Genomic DNA, 18,444 nt, shown 5'->3' on the forward strand with positions numbered 1-18,444 from the left:
TTTGACCCATTTAAAGAATTTTCCCGGACATGGCGAGTTTTTTGGGACACCCCAAGGCGTTCTCCTACCACCTCACAAAATTTCAAGGGGGGTCGTCGGAGGAAATTTTTTTTCGTAATAGAGCTCATATAAAGAGAATTTCACTCGCGGTCACTTTTTAGCCCTCGTCAAGTTCTTTGAGTGAAACCGACAGTTTTCCCTAAAGGTCAAGCCATTTACCTAAGAGCATGCAAAAAATTAGCCAGATGTAAAGACGGTAAGTGCCCTAAAATCCGTTTTGAAATCACCCTCTGTTTTTCCCATAAAATACAAAGATTATATAGGGAAATACGACTGGTCAGTTTTGACCCATTTAACGAATTTTCCCGGACATGGCGAGTTTTTTGGGACATCCCAAGGCGTTCTCCTACCACCACACAAAATTTCAAGGGGGGTCGTCGGAGGAAATTTTTTTTCGTAATAGAGCTCATATAAAGAGAATTTCACTCGCGGTCACTTTTTAGCCCTCGTCGAGGGCTTTGTGTGAAACCGACAGTTTCCCTAAAGGTCAAGCCATTTACCTAAGAGCATGCAAAAAATTAGCCAGATGTAAAGACGGTAAGTGCCCTAAAATCCGTTTTGAAATCACCCTCTGTTTTTCCCATAAAATACAAAGATTATATAGGGAAATACGACTGGTCAGTTTTGACCCATTTAAAGAATTTTCCCGGACATGGCGAGTTTTTTGGGACACCCCAAGGCGTTCTCCTACCACCTCACAAAATTTCAAGGGGGGTCGTCGGAGGAAATTTTTTTTCGTAATAGAGCTCATATAAAGAGAATTTCACTCGCGGTCACTTTTTAGCCCTCGTCAAGTTCTTTGAGTGAAACCGACAGTTTTCCCTAAAGGTCAAGCCATTTACCTAAGAGCATGCAAAAAATTAGCCACATGTAAAGACGGTAAGTGCCCTAAAATCCGTTTTGAAATCACCCTCTTTTTTTTCCCATAAAATACAAAGATTATATAGGGAAATACGACTGGTCAGTTTTGACCCATTTAACGAATTTTCCCGGACATGGCGAGTTTTTTGGGACATTCCAAGGCGTTCTCCTACCACCTCACAAAATTTCAAGGGGGGTCGTCGGAGGAAATTTTTTTTCGTAATAGAGCTCATATAAAGAGAATTTCACTCGCGGTCACTTTTAAGCCCTCGTAGAGGGCTTTGTGTGAAACCGACAGTTTTCCCTAAAGGTCAAGCCATTTACCTAAGAGCATGCAAAAAATTAGCCAGATGTAAAGACGGTAAGTGCCCTAAAATCCGTTTTGAAATCACCCTCTGTTTTTCCCATAAAATACAAAGATTATATAGGGAAATACGACTGGTCAGTTTTGACCCATTTAACGAATTTTCCCGGACATGGCGAGTTTTTTGGGACATCCCAAGGCGTTCTCCTACCACCACACAAAATTTCAAGGGGGGTCGTCGGAGGAAATTTTTTTTCGTAATAGAGCTCATATAAAGAGAATTTCACTCGCGGTCACTTTTTAGCCCTCGTCGAGGGCTTTGTGTGAAACCGACAGTTTCCCTAAAGGTCAAGCCATTTACCTAAGAGCATGCAAAAAATTAGCCAGATGTAAAGACGGTAAGTGCCCTAAAATCCGTTTTGAAATCACCCTCTGTTTTTCCCATAAAATACAAAGATTATATAGGGAAATACGACTGGTCAGTTTTGACCCATTTAAAGAATTTTCCCGGACATGGCGAGTTTTTTGGGACACCCCAAGGCGTTCTCCTACCACCTCACAAAATTTCAAGGGGGGTCGTCGGAGGAAATTTTTTTTCGTAATAGAGCTCATATAAAGAGAATTTCACTCGCGGTCACTTTTTAGCCCTCGTCAAGTTCTTTGAGTGAAACCGACAGTTTTCCCTAAAGGTCAAGCCATTTACCTTAGAGCATGCAAAAAATTAGCCAGATGTAAAGACGGTAAGTGCCCTAAAATCCGTTTTGAAATCACCCTCTGTTTTTCCCATAAAATACAAAGATTATATAGGGAAATACGACTGGTCAGTTTTGACCCATTTAAAGAATTTTCCCGGACATGGCGAGTTTTTTGGGACACCCCAAGGCGTTCTCCTACCACCTCACAAAATTTCAAGGGGGGTCGTCGGAGGAAATTTTTTTTCGTAATAGAGCTCATATAAAGAGAATTTCACTCGCGGTCACTTTTTAGCCCTCGTCAAGTTCTTTGAGTGAAACCGACAGTTTTCCCTAAAGGTCAAGCCATTTACCTAAGAGCATGCAAAAAATTAGCCACATGTAAAGACGGTAAGTGCCCTAAAATCCGTTTTGAAATCACCCTCTTTTTTTTCCCATAAAATACAAAGATTATATAGGGAAATACGACTGGTCAGTTTTGACCCATTTAACGAATTTTCCCGGACATGGCGAGTTTTTTGGGACATTCCAAGGCGTTCTCCTACCACCTCACAAAATTTCAAGGGGGGTCGTCGGAGGAAATTTTTTTTCGTAATAGAGCTCATATAAAGAGAATTTCACTCGCGGTCACTTTTAAGCCCTCGTAGAGGGCTTTGTGTGAAACCGACAGTTTTCCCTAAAGGTCAAGCCATTTACCTAAGAGCATGCAAAAAATTAGCCAGATGTAAAGACGGTAAGTGCCCTAAAATCCGTTTTGAAATCACCCTCTGTTTTTCCCATAAAATACAAAGATTATATAGGGAAACACGACTGGTCAGTTTTGACCCATTTAACGAATTTTCCCGGACATGGCGAGTTTTTTGGGACATCCCAATGCGTTCTCCTACCACCACACAAAATTTCAAGGGGGGTCGTCGGAGGAAATTTTTTTTCGTAATAGAGCTCATATAAAGAGAATTTCACTCGCGGTCACTTTTTAGCCCTCGTCGAGGGCTTTGTGTGAAACCGACAGTTTTCCCTAAAGGTCAAGTCATTTACCTTAGAGCATGCAAAAAATTAGCCAGATGTAAAGACGGTAAGTGCCCTAAAATCCGTTTTGAAATCACCCTCTGTTTTTCCCATAAAATACAAAGATTATATAGGGAAATACGACTGGTCAGTTTTGACCCATTTAACGAATTTTCCCGGACATGGCGAGTTTTTTGGGACATCCCAAGGCGTTCTCCTACCACCACACAAAATTTCAAGGGGGGTCGTCGGAGGAAATTTTTTTTCGTAATAGAGCTCATATAAAGAGAATTTCACTCGCGGTCACTTTTTAGCCCTCGTCGAGGGCTTTGTGTGAAACCGACAGTTTCCCTAAAGGTCAAGCCATTTACCTAAGAGCATGCAAAAAATTAGCCAGATGTAAAGACGGTAAGTGCCCTAAAATCCGTTTTGAAATCACCCTCTGTTTTTCCCATAAAATACAAAGATTATATAGGGAAATACGACTGGTCAGTTTTGACCCATTTAACGAATTTTCCCGGACATGGCGAGTTTTTTGGGACACCCCAAGGCGTTCTCCTACCATCTCACAAAATTTCAAGGGGGGTCGTCGGAGGAAATTTTTTTTCGTAATATAGCCCATATAAGGCGCCGGTCAGTCGAGGTCAGTTTGACCCCCTCTCCGTAGACTTTTCGACAAACCGTCACCGGCCCTCGTGTTCTATTGCCCCAAGGCACCATCGTGCCAAATTTGACGCGCCTGCGGCGCCGGGAAGTGCCCTATCGGGCACCTGACCACTTTGCTTTATATATATAGACTAGGCATACTGCCTAGCTTCGCTTAGGTTTTAAAAAACATTTGATAATTTGAATAGTAATTATTAGGTGATGGATGAGGCGTGGAGTGCTTAAATGTAAACAGTAATGCTAATTTTAGAGAAGATGTTGTAGGCCTATGCTCTTTAACATCAGCTTTTAGAGAAAGTGTTCGAAAGTACGCAATTTATAACTAAGATGGAAATAGAACTACAGAGGTTCCATGAACAGTATATCTCATAATTTATATTACATTGACTTTTAAAATTATTTTTGTATTTAATTATGATACGTAGCTTAATTAATAACTTATTTTTATCTAAAACAAATGCTATACTTTGTCGTTTTCTGTTTCTGTTTAAAATAGTATACAATTATTTGAAAAATAATTATTTAAAAAGGTTACCTCGCTTGGAAATTAACCGAATGACGTATCTCTGTGTTTACTTTTTAGCGCAATTTCCATTCTGGAGAATTGCGTTTATTAACCCGTCATTTCTGGATGGATGGATGGATGGATGGATGAATGTGTGTCCGCAGCTTTAAGTCGTATCTCCTCCTCAACGAAGCAATATCGATGACTAGTTCCAAAAGCAATTATGTTAAGCAAGTTACGAGGATGAACATAGGCCATAAAAATTCCGGGTTTCTTTCATGGATTTCCCAGAAAAGCCAAAAAATCTCGAAAAAAAGCAGTTTTTGGTCCATATCTCGGCAACCAGACCACTTAGCGACTTGAAACATGTACCAATCGATTCCTGTCATAATTTAGAACAATATTGTCGAAGAAAGTTTTCAAAAATATTCTCTCGTTCGGTCACAAATTTTAAAATTACATAAACACCTACAAACCGATTGTTCTTCTAGCTTGAACGCACCCCAACATTATACGTCAGAGCTATTTTTAGATAACATAAGGAAATTGCGCACAAATGTCACTAGACTTTTTTAATTAACTTTTTTTTTAAACAAACAGTTACTATGCTTATATAAGAAAATACGATATATAAACATATTTAACGACTACAATAGCTTTTTCCGACGGGATTAAAGTTTTTTTGTTACCCTCCAGGGTCGGTCTACGACCTCAAATAATATTAACGGGATCGATCGTCAAATTAATATATATATCTCATATAAGGAGAATTTCACTCGCGGTCATCTTTTAGCACTGGTCGAGGGCTTTGAGTCTGACCAACAGTTTTTCCATACGGCCTAGTCATCTATAGAAGTGTATGCAAAACATTAGCATGATGTACAGAGGTTAAGTAACGTAAAAATTGTGTTGAAATTACCCTGTTTTTTTTCCATAAAATACAAAGAATATATAGGGAAATACGACTGGTCAGTTTTGACCCCTTTACGAAGTTTTCCCAGATATGCCGAGTTTTTTGTGACACCCCTAGGTGTTCTTCTACCACCTCACAAAATATCAAGGGGGGTCGTCGGAGGAAATTTTTTTTCATAATAGAGCTCATATAAAGAGAATTTCACTCGCGGTCACTTTTTAGCCCTCGTCGAGGGCTTTGAGTGTAAGCGACAGTTTTTCCTAAAGGTCAAGCCATTGACCTAGGAGCATGCAAATAATTAGCCAGATATACTGAGCTTAAGTACCCTAAAGTCTGCGTTGAAATGACCCTCTGTTTTTCCCATAAAATACAAAGATTATATAGGGAAATACAACTGGTCAGTTTTGACCGCTTTACGAAGTTTTCCCAGATATGCCGAGTTTTTTGTGACACCCCTAGGTGTTCTTCTACCACCTCACAAAATATCAAGGGGGGTCGTCGGAGGAAATTTTTTTTCGTAATAGAGCTCATATAAAGAGAATTTCACTCGCGGTCACTTTTAAGCCCTCGTCGAGGGCTTTGTGTGAAACCGACAGTTTTCCCTAAAGGTCAAGCCATTTACCTAAGAGCATGCAAAAAATTAGCCAGATGTAAAGACGGTAAGTGCCCTAAAATCCGTTTTGAAATCACCCTCTGTTTTTTCCAAAAAATACAAAGATTATATAGGGAAACACGACTGGTCAGTTTTGACCCATTTAACGAATTTTCCCGGACATGGCGAGTTTTTTGGGACATCCCAAGGCGTTCTCCTACCACCACACAAAATTTCAAGGGGGGTCGTCGGAGGAAATTTTTTTTCGTAATAGAGCTCATATAAAGAGAATTTCACTCGCGGTCACTTTTTAGCCCTCGTCGAGGGCTTTGTGTGAAACCGACAGTTTTCCCTAAAGGTCAAGCCATTTACCTAAGAGCATGCAAAAAATTAGCCAGATGTAAAGACGGTAAGTGCCCTAAAATCCGTTTTGAAATCACCCTCTGTTTTTCCCATAAAATACAAAGATTATATAGGGAAATACGACTGGTCAGTTTTGACCCATTTAACGAATTTTCCCGGACATGGCGAGTTTTTTGGGACACCCCAAGGCGTTCTCCTACCATCTCACAAAATTTCAAGGGGGGTCGTCGGAGGAATTTTTTTTTCTTAATATAGCCCATATAAGGCGCCGGTCAGTCGAGGTCAGTTTTGACCCCCTCTCCGTAGGCTTTTCGGCCAACCGTCACCGGCCCTCGTGTTCTATCGCCCCAAGGCACCATCGTGCCAAATTTGACGCGCCTGCGGCGCCGGGAAGTGCCCTATCGGGCACCCGACCACTTTGCTTTATATATATAGATAACGCGTTGGTGAAATCCTAATATATTTCGTCAAACTTTCTTCTATCCCCGCGGCAGCGCGCGGGGGTCGGGTACGCTAGTATATATATATATAAAGCAATGTATGTCTGTGTGTCTGTGTGTGTGTGTGTGTCTTTTATGCATTACCACACCTCTTATCACATCGTCGTTGAACTATGGGAAGTTGTTGAGAATATTCCTGGGGAGGTTTCTGCGAAAAAAAAATTTCAAATTCGCAGGGGTGGCGCCCCAACAGGGCGCTTTTTTTTTTTCTCTATATACGGTATATAAAAATAAAAGTCTATTTTGATTTCACACTGTTCATCCGATAGCCATGAGACTTTGGGGAGTTCATTATACCACTCTAGGGAAGGGTTCTATAAAAAATCATTTTTAATTTCGCAAGGGCGGCGCCACGGGAGGGTCCGATTTTTCTCTATATACGGCATATAAAAATAATAAAAGTGAATTGCAGTGACACTGTTCATCCGATAGGCATGAAACTTTAGGAAGTTATTGAAAATATTCCTGGGGAGGTTACTGCGGAAAATTATTTCAAATTCGCAGGGGTGGCGCCTCGACAGGGCGCGATTTGCTTTTTTTTCTATATACGGTATATAAAAATAAAAGTAGATTTTGGTTTAGCATCGTTCATCCGAAAGTCTTGAGACTTTAGGGAGTTCATTATACCACTCTAGGGAAGGGTTCTGTGGAAAAAAAAATTAATTTCGCAAGGGCGGCGCCACGGGAGGGTCCGATTTTTCTCTATTTACGGTATATAAAAATAATTAAAGTGTATTGCAGTGACACCGTTTATCCGATAGGCATGAAACTTTGGGGAGTTCATTATAAAACTCTAGGGAAGGGTTCTGTAAAAAATCATTTTTAATTTCGCAAGGGCGGCGCCACGGGAGGCTGCGATTTTTCTCTGTATAAGGTTTATAAAATTTCGGTTTCACACCGTTCATCCGTGTACCATGAAACTTTGGGGAGATGATTAGATCACTCAATGGTAGGGTTCTGTAAAAAACATATTGTTTAATATTGCAAGGGCGGCGCCGCAGGGGTGGGGGGAGCGATTTTTTTCTTTCTCTATACACGGTTTATAAAAATTAAAACTCGGATGCGGTTCATCCGAGTACCATGAAACTTTAGGGAGTGGATGAGAATACTCCCGAGAATATTTCTGCGAAAAAGAAAACTAAAGTTTCTTATGGGCGGCGCCATATAGGGTACAACTTTCGTCAATACACGGTTTGGCGCCCAGAGTTTTAGAGCGACTATGTTGTCACTTGGCATCCGTTAATCGAGCGTCCTGCATAGCTAGTAAGGAGTACTACTATATTCAGCGGTAAAACTACAACAGGCTTCTAAAAATAACTTTTTAACGCGAGGAAATCCTTCTGTACAGTTTCGTCACCTTGCGAAAGATGAAAAAATAACTTTTTGAATATGAGGAGCCTACTGTAGAGTTTCGTCACTTTGCGAATGATGCAATAAGCATCTATTATAAGACAATCCAGTTAGAAATTGAGATCGAGCATCTAATAATAGACCATTAGTAACGCTAGCATATTGCATCAGTCACACTGATATTTATAACACGTCAAATAATTATTTTACGTGTTAAAGAAAAAAATCCTTATCATTTGTGTCACATTAGCGAATGACGAAATCTGCATCATTATTAACAGGATGCTATTAGGCCGATGGCGCGTGTTAGTTTAAAAGAGCCAGGGGTAGTACGCCGCACCTATGCGGTAGTGTAATCGGGTGGTGGGGGGCCTGAGAGCTCCCCTCTACGCTCTGACACAGAGGCGCTCACCGAAGTGTGTTCTACCATATTATTTCGGTGAGTGATTAATGTACACTCAAGGCGCTCACCGAAGTGTGTTCTACCATATTATTTCGGTGAGTGATTAATGTACACTCAAGGCGCTCACCAAAGTGTGTTCTACCATATTATTTCGGTGAGTGATTAATGTACACTCAAGGCGTTCACCGAAGTGTGTTCTACCATATTATTTCGGTGAGTGATTAATGTACACTCAAGGTTTTCATCCTGTAGTGTAGGTAAACCCATGTCCTGATATTTATGCGCAGGCATTGTTTACATTTAAATAACTCATTTTTAGAAAAGAAGGTCACGCGTCTAAGAACATATAATTGATAACGCGTTGGTGAAATCCTTCTAATATATTTCGTCAAACTTTCTTCTATCCCCGCGGCAACGCGCGGGGGTCGGGTACGCTAGTATATATATATATATATATATATATATATATATATATATATATATATATATATATATATATATATATATAGATAGATAGATAGATATAGATATATATAGATATATATATATAGATGTATATAGATATATATATATATAGATATATATATATTAGGGTAGAAACTCAGTAACTTAAGAAGAGTGGGTGGGATATGTTATTATATATATATATATATATATATATATATATATATATATATATATATATATATATATATATATATACATATATATATATATATTGAGAGAGATAGCCAGATATAGATAGATATTTATTTTTTTACAATTTTACTTTTACCCAGAGTAATGAATAACTAAACTACGCAGGTGCAACATCACAGAAATTGGCCTAATCGGTATTTTTAGTTACTACCAAAAAAAATTCTTGGAAAGATTTCGTATAAAAAAATACCCACTTATCAACATAAATATACATAAACCAAATAACTAAAAAATATTCATTAGTACCAGAAACTGTTGAATCGGACATAATTATCCCAGCGTTGGTAAAAAAAAAGTGAAATGCCACGATCAAATTAAGAGGATAAAACACGACTGCTACATACTTGTAGTATAATTAACTACAAAATCGCATGTTTAGGCAAGACCAGCACAGCCGCTGGAAAACATTCGTAAAAAAGAAAAAAAAAACGAAATTTAAATAAGAAGAAAACGAAAATGATTAATAAAATACAGTTAAATTATGGTAGTTTTATGGAGCAATATCGAGCAGAAGACTTTTCGCCACATACCGTTTATCGATTGGTTCCTCGACTAAAAGGAAAAAAACATTATAAAACAAGGGTATTATTTAAATGAAGAATATATATGTGTATATATATATATATATATATATATATATATATATATATATATATATATATATATATATATATATATTTATATTTATATATATATATATATATATATATATATATATATATATATATATATATATATATATATACTAGGCATACTGCCTAGCTTCGCTTAGGTTTTCAAAACAGTTGAGAAATTGAATGATTAATTAATGGGTGATTGGCTGTTATGTTAAATGCTTTATACAGTCGGGTACTTTTATTGTGCTCATAAATTGATGGAATATTCGCAAACTTATTACTCGCAAGGTTATTAGAACTGAAAGGGCTTTCCTAAAAATTATTAATCAAATATAATATTAAATTACTTTTGCAATTAATTTTACAATTTCAATACAATACAAAACTTAAATTTATAACAAAATATCCATTTAAAACAATGCTATACATTATGATTTTTGCTTTTTCTTAAAAAGAGTATACAAAATATTTAAAAAATTGTTACATTAAAAAGTTACCGCCCCTGTTCATATATGTATATATATATATAAATATATATGCATATATATAAATAGATATATGCATATATATAAATATATATATATATATATATATATATATATATATAAATATATATATATATATATATATATATATATATATATATATATATATATATATATATATATATATATATATATATATATATATATATATATATATAAACAAGAGTGTACATAAATCAAATAACTTAAAAAATCATACATGCTTTAATTTACGAAGCTAGTATAATTTCGTATATTACTACAGCATATTAGCAATATACATCTGGTCTCATGCACGGAAGAAGCGGCTGTAACATGACAACAGTAACGTTGAACATGTTTGTCTTTCTATTATACCTGATCCATAATGATAGATTCGGTTACTCGACTAGACATCAGGTGCTTTGGTATTTAATTAATTGGAATGGTTGCCGCATTACTCAGAATAGAACTGAGCAGAACAGAATAGAAATGAGCAGAACAGAATAGGACACAATAGAAATTAATAAGAGCAGACTAGGAGAGAATAAAATAGGATAGAATAGAATAAAAATAGAACAGAATTAAACAGAATAGAACAGAATAGAACAGAACATAATAGAATACAATACAATAGCATAGAATAGAATAGTTTAGAACAGAATAGAACATAGTAGAACAGAAATAGAAGAGAAGATTAGACAATAGAACACAATAGACACAAGAGAATTGAGTAGAATAGAATCGAACCAAATTGAAAAGAGTACAACAGAATAGAATAAATGAAACAGAAATAACGGAAAAGAACCGAATAGAAATACCTATGCCTACAACACACCAGCCCAACCACTACAACTACTACCACAGATTGACACAAACACACCTGTATACACACGCTACACATCGGATTAAAGTACTTCATATATTGTGTTAATCTTTGCGTGTATTGAACAGCATATCTTAATTTATATATATATATATATATATATATATATATATATATATATATATATATATATATATATATATATATATATATATATATATATATATATATATATACAGACAAATATTTCAGTTATATTTAATACAAAGAATGATATTTGATTTACACTAAATGCAGAAAAATAGGCTTTTTGTATATATATATATATATATATATATATATATATATATATATATATATATATATATATATATATACATATATACATATATACATATATACATATATACATATATATATATATATATATATATATATATACGTAAATAGGCCTACATGTGTGTGTATGTGTGTGTGTACGTGCGTGTGTGTAGTGTGTGTGCTCGCGTGCATTTCAATTACATCAACAACAGACGATGATTATTTTTTTTTCAATTTTAACCAATCAAAAATTATTCCTATCACAAATCTAGACCGCCAATTAATCCTGATTGATGCTGCAAAAGGATTACCTTCGAATTGATGAGATAACAGAGCACCTGCAGCCTAATCTACTAACCTCATCATTCTGTTTGTGGCCGTCACAATAGAAAGACAAACATGTTCAACGTTACCGGTGTCATGCTCCTGCTTGCTTTGTTTGCTACAGCCACTTGTTCCGCGCAGGGTATTTTGCTAAATATGTTGTAGTAGTTTAACAATTAGTACTATCTTCGTAAATTAAAGCATGTATGATTTTTGACGTACATTGTTTCTGTATATAATTAGGATTATATTTATAAAGATATACAGGTATATATTTGCAAAACATGTTCAATATGTAAATTTGTACGTACGTTTGTATAAATAAATATATATATATATATATATATATATATATATATATATATATATATATATATATATATATATATATACATATATATATATATATAATATATGAAAGTCATATATAAATATAAGATATATAAGTATATAGCTATATATCATTTGTCCTGAGATCATTTGTAATGGAACAATATATATATATATATATATATATATATATATATATATATATATATATATATATATATATATATATATATATATATATATATATATATATATATATATATGGTGACAGGACATTTCATTTCCTTTAATCTAGTTTCACAAACATGTCATGGTAGCATTGTCTCGTATTTTGCAGGCTCACACGCGTAATCTATAGAACAATGTCTTTAATCTTCGGAAAATATATTAGTAATCTTAATTTTAAAATGTTGAGTGGAATATAACAAATTTATGCGGCAGACTTTTCTTACAATTATTATATAGGCCTATAAACAATATTAAATAAAGTAAACAAACAATATTACCGTCAATTAACAAAAAATGTTCAGATCAACTAAAATCATCCTACACACTATTAAAATTTTGCTGTGAGATATTTTGTCTGAAATAATTTGTTCTGAGATCATTTGTCATGGAACCCTATATATATATATATATATATATATATATATATATATATATATATATATATATATATATATATATATATATATATGAAAACCTAGTTTTAAAAAAACTCCAAAGTGTAATAAATATTTACTTTTAGTGGAGCATCCAATCGATAAACGGTATGTACTTTAAAGTTGTCTTTGGATGTTTTTCTCCATAGCTGTAACGTATGTTTTATAAAAGTTTTATAAAACACTATCAGTTTATTTCAATTTTTTTATTTCCGGTTTTAATTTTTTTTCTCGTTTGTTAGAAATTTTATAGTCTGTCAAGGGCTGTGGCAAAATTGTCAATACAACCGATGTTGCAGCTACTTCTACTGCGAGTAGGTACCAAATGTTGTATGTGTCCTAAATTGATTTGACTCTTATTTTATTCTCTACGAACACTGGATTTTTTGTTATGGAAAGTCTAACCTGGTTTCTTTTTGACCACAACAAAGAAAGCTAAGTATGTTCTGTAAATCTACCTCGCGTATTTTAGTTGTCTTTTTCTATAAGCAGCATATAAAATAAATGAATATAAATCAATATATATATATATATATATATATATATATATATATATATATATATATATATATATATATATATATATATATATATATATATATATATATATATATATATATATATATATATATATATATATATATATATATATATATATATATATATATATATATATATATATATATATATATATATATATATATATATATATATATATATATATATATATATATATATATATATATATATATATATATATATATGTGTGTGTGTGTGTGTGTATGTGTAAGTGTGTGTGAGAGAGAGAAAGAGCGAGTGTGTGTGTATCTGTATGGAGTCGTCCATTACTAACGTCGCGCTTTTTTCGACGATTTTTTACCACACCCTCCCATCCGTCACACATCGTCACAAAAAGCCAGACCCCCCCCCCCCCCCCTAAAATGAAGTCACTCCTCAGCCTACAACCTCAAAATTGCAGTTGAATTTTTTCTCAAACATCGATATTTTTTTTCCGAAATCTTGTCTGATCTCACCATAGAGTATACTAATCAATTCCTATTACAAATTTTTTTTAAACAGTTTACTAAAAAGCGATATAACAGATAAAACTCGTTTTCTAACAATGCTTTTTTATAATGCAAAAGTGTGACGTCACACCATCTGAACCCCCCTGTCCTCATCACACACCGTCACTAAATTACGGACCCCCCCCCTTTCCCCCAACGAGTGTGACGTCATTTATGGACGATCCCTATGTAGTTAAGGGTATTAATGGTTAAATGTATCACTATTCACGTGTATCCAATGCGCCATAGTTATGGTTATTCACTCCAACCTATGGGCATAGTGCTGACCACACTATCTCTTCATATGCCGCGGTCACAGAAACAAGTGAACTCTACTACACTTGCCCCATAGACCGTCAGGTTTGAAAGGGAAACTTTACTTTTACTTTACTCCAACCTATGGCTTTACGTTTGGGCAAATCAACCTTGTTACTTAACCCCATGTAATTACCCTCCATTCATAAAATTACAGAATTATCTTTTTCTACTCTAACGGTATATAATATATATGTATATATATATATATTTATATATATATATATATATATATATATATATATATATATATATATATATATATATATATATATATATATATATATATATATATATATATATATATATATATATATATATATATATATATATTTATTTATTTATTTATTTATTTATATATATATATATATTTGCTTTTGCAGCTCTTATTCTGGAGTTTGTGTTTTTTAAAGGTAAATGAAATCAATTTACAAACATCTTAATTAGAATCGAACCAGCAAATGTTCAAAAATGGTATGTTACCTCCAACGTAAGATTATGCACAACATTATTAATAAAATATACCAATATACTTTTATACGCCTATACGCATCCGCATACCCATACACATATCTATTCAAATCCATTCGTATCTATTCGTATATATTTGTATCAATTTGTGTCTATTCGTACCCATTCTTATCCATTAGCAACTATTCGTATTTATTCGTACCCATTCGTATCTATTCACATTCATTTGTATACATTCGTATATATTCGCATACATTCGTATCTTTTCGTATCCATTCGTATTCATTTGTCTACATTCGTATTCATTCATATACATTCACGTAAGTGCACTTACACGTACACGTACATTTTTAATAACGTATGCAGTGAAATGGCTGTTCTTTATTTCAACAGAAATGTTTGGAACACCAAGCTTCTTCCGTTTCATCGTGTTCATTTCAAATGAGATCTAGTTTTAATCAAGTTTTGATTGTGTTTGTGTTCATCACAAAACTGATTAAAATTATTTTTTCCATTAATTACGTTTGTTGGTTTCGCTGCTACATCTGGTTTATTTATTTACTGCATTATTTTTTTTCTTGAAGTTTTGATTAAAATAAACCAAATTTACAAAAAATAAACTTATCCTCCACCTAACACCCTCCCACCCATCCGCACATATTTACTTGTATGGAGACTGTACTAGATATCGAACAGACGAAACTGTACATGATATTTCGACATAGTTTAATCAGTAATACATTACATTCAACATTGAATGAATATTTTTTATGATTAAAAAATGCATACAGGAATTAACTTGAAAATGTTTTCTATGTAAAACTATAACATACATGAAAAAAAAAGTCTCGACAAGTATTACTACATTCATAATGGGATGAATATCATGTATGATTAAGAAATACATAGAGATGTTGATTAGAAATGGTTTTCTATGTAAAAGTTTAACAAATACAAAGTTTGCTGATGATTTTTTAAAATTCAATTAACGAATCTCGATTTGCTTGTTTGTGTTGCAATTATTTTTTTATTATTTCTCTCTCTCTCTCTCTCTCTCTCTCTGTTTCTTTATATATATATATATATATATATATATATATATATATATATATATATATATATATATATATATATATATATATATATATAATTTGACCTATAATTTGTGTTTTATGAATGTGATACAAAAAAAATGTAATTTATTTTAATAATCATAATTGAAGTCATCTTGAAAATAAGAATATGTGTTCTGATTGTACTTAAATTCAACATTTTGTTAAACATGCAAGAATTCCCTTAATCGTATTCTTTTTATCCCTTTATAAATGAAACTGATGCACATTTTTAAAACAGTAAGGTAACATTACTTTTATCATATTCTTTTTTTTTAATTTAATCTCTTTATAAATGAAACTGATGCACATTTTTAAGACAGTAAGATAACATTCACTTTATCGTATTCTTTTTTTTTAATTTAATCTCTTTATAAATGAAAATGATGCACACTTTTAAGATAATAAGGTAACATTCCCTTTATCGTATTCTTTGTTTATTTAATCTCTTTATAAATGAAAATGATGCACATGTTTAAGACAGTTAAAAAGTAAAAAAAAGTTTCCCTTTCAAACCTGACAGTCTATGGGGCAAGTGAAGTAGAGTTCACTTGTTTCTGTGACCTCGGCATATGAAGAGATAGTGTGGTCAGCACTATGCCCAGCCGCCTTTAAGACAGTTAGGTAACATTTATTCGCCGCATAATCAACATAGAAAATGTTCCTTCCTCTGTGTATTTGTATAAGCAATAGAAGACGTGGTATGTCAAGTGACGCGGGGTCGTTCAGCGTTGTCTGACAGACTGACACAGTTGTACATGTTGTGTAGGATGGTCCGTTGGTTGCGCGTGGACAGGTGTGAGTAGACCCCGTCAGAGCACAGCACAAAATAAAAGTTTTCTGGAATGTTCGGGTCTCTCTCTGGCTATTCACTGCAACGTGAAAAATGAAAGTAATTTTTTTTTCTGGAATTTTCGGATCTTTCTCTGAAAGTTTTACTAAAACTAGAAATGAAAGTAAAATTGTTTCTGGAATTATAGGATCTTTCTCTGAAAGTTGTATTGAAACATGAAATAAAAGTAAAATTTGTTTCTGGAATTTTAGGGTCTTTCTCTGAATGTTTTACTGAAACATGAAATGAAATTTACATTTGTTTCTGGAATTTTAGGATCTTTCTCTGAAAGTTTTACTGTAAAGTGAAATGAAAGTAAAATATTTTATGGAAATTCGGGTCTTTTTCTAGCAATTCACTGAAATTAGAAAAAAAATTATACTCTTAAAAGTTCGGTTCTATCTCTGAAATGTTGCTGAAATTTAAAATAAAATATTTTCTGTAATGTTCTGGTCGTTATCTGGCGATTCACTGCACCGTTTTCATAGTACGGGCAATAAAATGTCTTGCCTTTTTACACTTATGCTATATATAAGTAAATTACTTTTATTTAAAAAAAACGTTTAATTTTTTTCAAATTTTCTATAAAGCTTAAGGTGTTGAAATTATATAATTATTAAAAATCCGTATTTAATAATTATTTTTAATGCCTAAAACACACCTGGCAGTTGAAAATGTGTTCATTGGTTCAAACGCACTGGGCATAAAAAATGGAAGTGTGTTCAGTAATAAGTCCAGCCGCCTTTGTTTTCATTTGCTTAAGTCAGGTATTTCTCATTGACAGCCGGGATTCGAACTCAAATCTTTCGAAATGTCAGTCGTGTGGTGTACCATTCAACCACGTCGTCGTCACTAGAATACCATTTGTACGTATTTTCCTAGACCTAGACCTAGACCTAGACCTAGACCTAGACCTAGACCTAGACTTAGACCTAGACCTAGACCTAGACCTAGACCTAGACCTAGACCTAGACCTAGACCTAGACCTAGACCTAGACCTAGACCTAGACCTAGACCTAGACCTAGACCTAGACCTAGACCTAGACCTAGACCTAGACCTAGACCTAGACCTAGACCTAGACCTAGACCTAGACCTAGACCTAGACCTAGACCTAGACCTAGACCTAGACCTAGACCTAGACCTAGACCTAGACCTAGACCTAGACCTAGACCTAGACCTAGACCTAGACCTAGACCTAGACCTAGACCTAGACCTAGACCTAGACCTAGACCTAGACCTAGACCTAGACCTAGACCTAGACCTAGAGCTAGACCTAGAGCTAGACCTAGACCTAGACCTAGACCTAGACCTAGACCTAGACCTAGACCTAGACCTAGACCTAGACCTAGACCTAGACCTAGACCTAGACCTAGACCTAGACCTAGACCTAGACCTAGACCTAGACCTAGACCTAGACCTAGACCTAGACCTAGACCTAGACCTAGACCTAGACCTAGACCTAGACCTAGACCTAGACCTAGACCTAGACCTAGACCTAGACCTAGACCTAGACCTAGACCTAGACCTAGACCTAGACCTAGACCTAGACCTAGACCTAGACCTAGACCTAGACCTAGACCTAGACCTAGACCTAGACCTAGACCTAGACCTAGACCTATTGTGCATGGAGCTGAAGAGCCGCAACTGGACACCAAAAGAGCCGCACGCGGCTCGCGAGCCGCAGGTTGCCGACCCATGCGGTAGTGTATATATATATATATATATATATATATATATATATATATATATATATATATATATATATATATATATATATATATATATATACATATATATATATGTATATATATATATATATATATATATATATTCTTAGAATAGAACAGAACATATTAGAACAGAATAGAACTGTGCAGAACAGAATAGGACACAATAGAAATTAATAAGAGCAGACTAGAACAGAATAAAATAGGATAGAATTTGACACAATAGAACAGAAACAAACAGAATAGAACAGAACATACTAGAACAGAATAGAATAGGACAGAATATGACATAATAGAATAGAATAAAACAGAATAGAACAGAATAGAACAGAACAGAACAGAATACAATACAATAGCATAGAATAGAATAGTTTTGAACAGAATAGAACATAGTAGAACAGAAATAGAAGAGAAGAGTAC

The 18,444-nt window shown here is 34.0% G+C and overlaps 1 long non-coding RNA gene across 1 annotated transcript; it reads left to right on the forward strand.

Annotated features, from left to right (window-relative positions):
* Positions 1-11,462: 11,462 nt before the first annotated feature.
* Positions 11,463-14,815, forward strand: LOC131936286 (uncharacterized). The gene is made up of 5 exons (XR_009386045.1): positions 11,463-11,649; positions 12,586-12,607; positions 12,742-12,813; positions 14,265-14,294; positions 14,746-14,815. It is a non-coding gene; the product is annotated as an uncharacterized LOC131936286 (long non-coding RNA).
* Positions 14,816-18,444: the final 3,629 nt, after the last annotated feature.

Source organism: Physella acuta, unplaced genomic scaffold, assembly GCF_028476545.2.
Source record: "Physella acuta isolate Inbredline_101_S28 unplaced genomic scaffold, ASM2847654v3 ptg000174l, whole genome shotgun sequence".
Lineage (NCBI taxonomy): Eukaryota > Metazoa > Mollusca > Gastropoda > Physidae > Physella > Physella acuta.